This window comes from Arachis stenosperma, chromosome 3 (genome assembly GCF_014773155.1).
Source record: "Arachis stenosperma cultivar V10309 chromosome 3, arast.V10309.gnm1.PFL2, whole genome shotgun sequence".
NCBI lineage: Eukaryota > Viridiplantae > Streptophyta > Magnoliopsida > Fabales > Fabaceae > Arachis > Arachis stenosperma.
In genome coordinates this window covers 51,370,250-51,375,149 of record NC_080379.1, presented here as the reverse complement: position 1 = coordinate 51,375,149, position 4,900 = coordinate 51,370,250, and the positions used below count along the sequence as shown (strand labels likewise).

The following is a 4,900-nucleotide window of genomic DNA, read 5'->3' as shown; positions in this document are numbered from 1 at the left end:
CTGTTCCATCAATTGTTTTTGCCATTCCCCTTGCTGATTCATCCATCTAGAGAGTGACTCTTCTTGGCGATCCATTATTTGCATTTGAAGCTCCTTCTGTGCCCCTTGATTTTCCATATATTGCCTTGACAAGGTATCAATAGCCTCTTGTAGTTGGTGCATGTCTAAGGTGGCTGGGGCTTGCTCCTACGGATGCTGTCCTTCTTCAGCTCGATGGGCTGGCCTCTTTCGTAGTCTTCGTTGAGGTAGGGGAGGTGCAGCATCATGTATCCGACGAAAAGTAATTGGAAGGCCAACTTTGATCCATTCGAGATTTCCATCTTTGAACACCACCCCAGCCTTGTTGCAAAGACGGAGAATAGTGCTGGGGTAACCTAACCTTCCTCTAGAATCACTCTTCTCAGCCATCTTCCGAATACCTTGGGCTATGAGTTCATGAACCTTGATTTCTCCTCCCTTCATTATGCATTGCACCATTGTTGCTCTCTTAAGGTTTATCTCTAAGTTGTTTCCGACTGGGAGGATGGATATCCTTACAATTTCGAACCACCCCTTAGCCTCAGGAAGGAGGTCTCCTCTTTTTATAAATCTGGGTTTTCCATGGGGGTCTCTGTCCCAATCCGCTCCCTGCACATAGATGTCTTTCATAATCTGGTCATGGTTAGGGTTGTTATTTATTCTTGAGTGATAGCTCTCTTCTGCAAAGGGTATGGTTCGCAGCTTTAGCACTCTTATGATGTTCATGGGACTAAAATCCACCATTACCCCTCTCACAAAACTTGTATAGAATTCATCTGCCTTGTTATGTCTAACCGCATTTGCATAAAACTCTCTTACCAGAGTTGCGTTCACCCTTGTAATCGGATTGGTGAGGAGCTCCCATCGACGTTTTTCCACCTTCTCTGTGATTTCGGGGCACTCAGTTTTTGTGACTTGAAAGTCTAACTCATATATGACTTCTTTATCAGCCATCCACCCAAATTGTAGTGCATGATAAAAAGTTCTAAATTTCTTTTCATTGAAAGGAGGCTGCTCTATAGGTTCCTTCCCTTTTCGCCTCTTGGAGCTTGATGATGCCATGCAGGTTGGTTGATATGTTTGTTGCTCACAAGATGTGACTATGGGAGTGTGTATGAAAACTCTTGGTGGAGAATGAAGTGTGTGTGTTCAAGAGAAGGAAGGGAGATGAATGAGAATAACAAGTGTGTACGGAGAGGTTGTAGAATGGGGATCATTTATATAGAAGGATGATGGGTGTTTGAAGGGTGTGGATTGATAGTGTTGTTTTAATGACGGACGGTTGGGGTTTGCCATCGGATGAGCACGAAGATCACCCCTTTTATGAGGGTCTTGATTCGGTCTCCAAGGCTATCCAACTCCCAATGTTGCATGGCAACACTTCCAAATATACTCCCCTTGAAGACAAGTGTGTAGTCTCCTTGGTATAGTGGCCGAATCTCCCTTCTTTGATTGTCTTATCAAGTACCACCAATCCCCTTTTTGATTTCCTATACCAGACAAAAGGAATGAAAAATGGTTAATTGAATTTTTAGTGGGAAGAATTAAAGTGTGAAATAGCTACTGTTAAAATCTTTTTCTTTTGTTTTTAGAATAACTAAATAACTAAATGCTTTTCATGGATACAAATCAATCGACCACTTATTCTCCCATGCATGCAACGTTGGTAACACCAAACTTGTTTGTGATCATATAGTGCAACAAGATTCGAAAGGAATCTCATACCCCTTGAGTGTGTTCAAGCCCTATTGGTGTGCCTTGAACACCAAACTTGTCATGTACTATATGCTGCATGTAGGGATGCTTATATTGTTTGTCGAAATTGATTTAGAATCCATGAACTTTACTTTATTACTACTATTAGAGATTAAAAAGAGAGGGTATAGAACATGGGTTGCCTCCCATGAAGCGCTTCTTTAGCGTCATTAGCTTGACGTTTAGCCCTAGTCAGGGTGGTTGGTAGTGCTTCAAATCTTCCCCCCTTGCCGTGAACCTGTTTTCATTGGCTTTATTAAGAAGTTCCACATGTTCTAAGGACAAGAATTTGTTGATGGTGTACACTAGTGGCAGCTGAGATGGAATAGTAGGGAGGTGAGGTGGTATAGATGAAAAGTATGTAGAGATCACTTCATCTCCTAGAGAGAAATCTTCTGTAGGGATTTTCTTGTTTTTCCATCCCCTTGGGACTTTTTTTCTTGTGTCCCTTGATGTCCTTTTGTTCCTTGTAGTTTTCTCTTTCAGGAGGGTTCTGTTGCTTGTCCCATATGACTCTGATGGGTCTAGATCCTCTTGGATTACACTTGGGTGTTGCTCATTCTGATCACATTGGTTGTTGCCAATGGGGGTTTTCAGGTGTGGTACTTGTGCTCCCTTGTTTGGCTCTTCCATCAGCTCTTTCTTGTACTCTTCCTCTGACTCCTTGTTATCATGATCTGCTTCTTATGAGGATTTGAAAACATTGAAGGTGAGTTGTTCATCATGTATTCTCAATACTAGCTCCCCTCGCTCTACATCTATAAGTGCTCTGGCTGTGGCTAAGAATGGCCTTTCCAGAATGATGGGGTGAATAGGATTATCTTCCATTTCTAGGATAACAAAGTCTATGGGGAGGAAGTAGTTCCCAACCTTCACTAACACATTCTCAACCACTCTTATTGCCTGTTTTTGGGTTTTGTCTGCCAGTTTGATGATTACGTCTGTTGGTGTTAGCTCATTGATTTGAAGCTTTTTCATGAGGGACAGAGGCATTAAGTTGATGCTTGCTCCCAGGTCACAGAGCCCTTTATCAAACATTGTCTCTCCTATAGCACAGGGAATGTGGAAACTCCCTGGGTCCTTCTTCTTTGTAGGTGGCCCTGTTTGGATAATAGCACTGCACTCCCTGTTCATCTTTATTGTTTGTCCACCCTTCAATGAACTCTTTTTGGCTAGTAGCTCCTTTATATAATTGATGTAGGAGGGCATTTGCTGGAGGGCCTTAATGAATGGTATATTTACATCAAGAGATGCAAACATGTCGAGGAATCTTGAATATATTCTCCTTGCTACACCACCTTTGAGCCTTTGGGGAAAGGGTGCATATGGGTTCAGTATCTCCCTTTTCTTTAGCTCTTCCCTGAGTGTGGGTTAGGGTGAATGGTTTCTTTCTTCATGATTTTCCTTTGGAGACTGTATTGGAGGTGTTCTACTTCCTCCATACTCCTCTCATCACTTGTGGTGATCATCTTGTATTCTTCCCACCTTACTTTCTTTGTTTCTCCTCTTGGGTTCTTCTCTATGTCACTTGGAAAACCATCAGTGGGTTTGGAAATTTGTTGAGATAGATACCCTACTTGGGACTCCAGTCTCTTGATGGTTTCCCCTTGGTTTTTTATATTGGCTCGTACTTCATCCTTAAACACCTTGTTGTCTTGGACTTCTCTACATATGTCTTCAAGTAGAGCCTCAATCTTGGAAAGTCTATCCTTATTTAGTGATGGTGGGTTGAGATTAGGTGGTTGTTGATAGGATCTATGTGTGGGATGTTGGTAAGTTACATTGTTGTTGGGATTGTGGTTGTGGCGTCTCTGGTATTGGCCTTGGTCTTGTTGATTTCCCCATCCAAAGTTAGGGTAATTTCTCCATCCAAAGTTGTAAGTTTTGGAGTACGGATCATGGATTTGTCTCGGTGAGTTTCCAACATAATTGGCTTGTTCCCAGTCACCTTCTTCTCCTATATTCACTCCTTCTTGAGCTGATGATGAAGTGGACTGCTGCAACTTGGTTTTCCTCCACCTTCTTGATAAGATCTGCTAGTTGCTTGGTGATCATCTTATTTTGAGCTAGCAATGCATCCATGTGGTTCAACTCCATTACTCCTCGAGTGTTGCTTCTTTCAGAAGCATAGAAGTAGTCATTCTCAGCTACCGTCTCAATGACATCTATGGCTTCTTCAATGGTTTTCTTCTTGTTTAGAGAGCCCCCTGAGGAATCGTCTACAGCCTTCTTTGACTCATAAGAGAGACCTTCATAGAAAATGTGAAGTTGAACCCATTCATTGAACATGTCCGGTGGGCATCTTCTTGTTAAGTCCTTGAATCTCTCCCATGCCTCATAGAGAGTTTCACCATCTTGTTGCCTGAAAGTTTGCACCTCAGCTCTCAGCCTGTTAATTTTTTGAGGAGGGTAGAATCTTGCCAAAAATTTATTCACCACATCTTCCCAATTTGTTAAGCTCTCCTTTGGGAAGGACTCCAACCACTTGGATGCTTTGTCCCTGAGTGAAAAAGGGAACAAAAGCAGCCTATAGACATCTGGGTGGACTCCATTAGACTTCAGGCTAGTAATCATATAATTTTACTTGTATAAGGTTATGTTTTTGAATTTGAATTCTTAAAAGTTTAAATTTGAGTTCCAATACCCTTTAATTGTACTAGGTTTGAGTTCTTCATGATTTTATTATTATATGCATGCATTTGGGTTCATATGAAGAAAGATGGGATGCAAAATGTAGTATATCCTATTAGGAAGTTCATGTCATGTGTGCTCATCAGGATCATACCTATTGTTTTGTAGCTTTTTGTTTTGTTGTGTGTCGTTAGATCAGATTATAGCCATTTAGAAAAGGAAAATGCATTTATATAATCTTAGACTAAACTAGAGAGAAATATGCCATTATTAACCCAATCATACATATGAATAAAGAATTTAAAAATTGACAGTTTATGTTTATTGTTTATGACAGTGAGCATTGATATCGAGTTTAGCATTTAGAAATTCAGGTATTTAAAAATTTGAGATAACTGCTTCAAAAAAAGGTATTTTTATATTGCATAAGGTGAAATTATAGTTTTATATAAAACTTCAATGCTGGTTTTCTTTAATTTTTTTTCCAACAAATGAA

At 40.6% G+C, this 4,900-nt stretch overlaps 1 non-coding gene across 1 annotated transcript; it reads left to right on the top strand.

Moving 5' to 3' along the window:
- The first annotated feature begins 4,062 nt into the window (after window positions 1-4,062).
- LOC130972771 (small nucleolar RNA R71) lies at window positions 4,063-4,164 on the top strand. Its single transcript, XR_009083934.1, has one exon. It is a non-coding gene; the product is annotated as a small nucleolar RNA R71 (small nucleolar RNA).
- The last annotated feature ends 736 nt before the right edge of the window (window positions 4,165-4,900 follow it).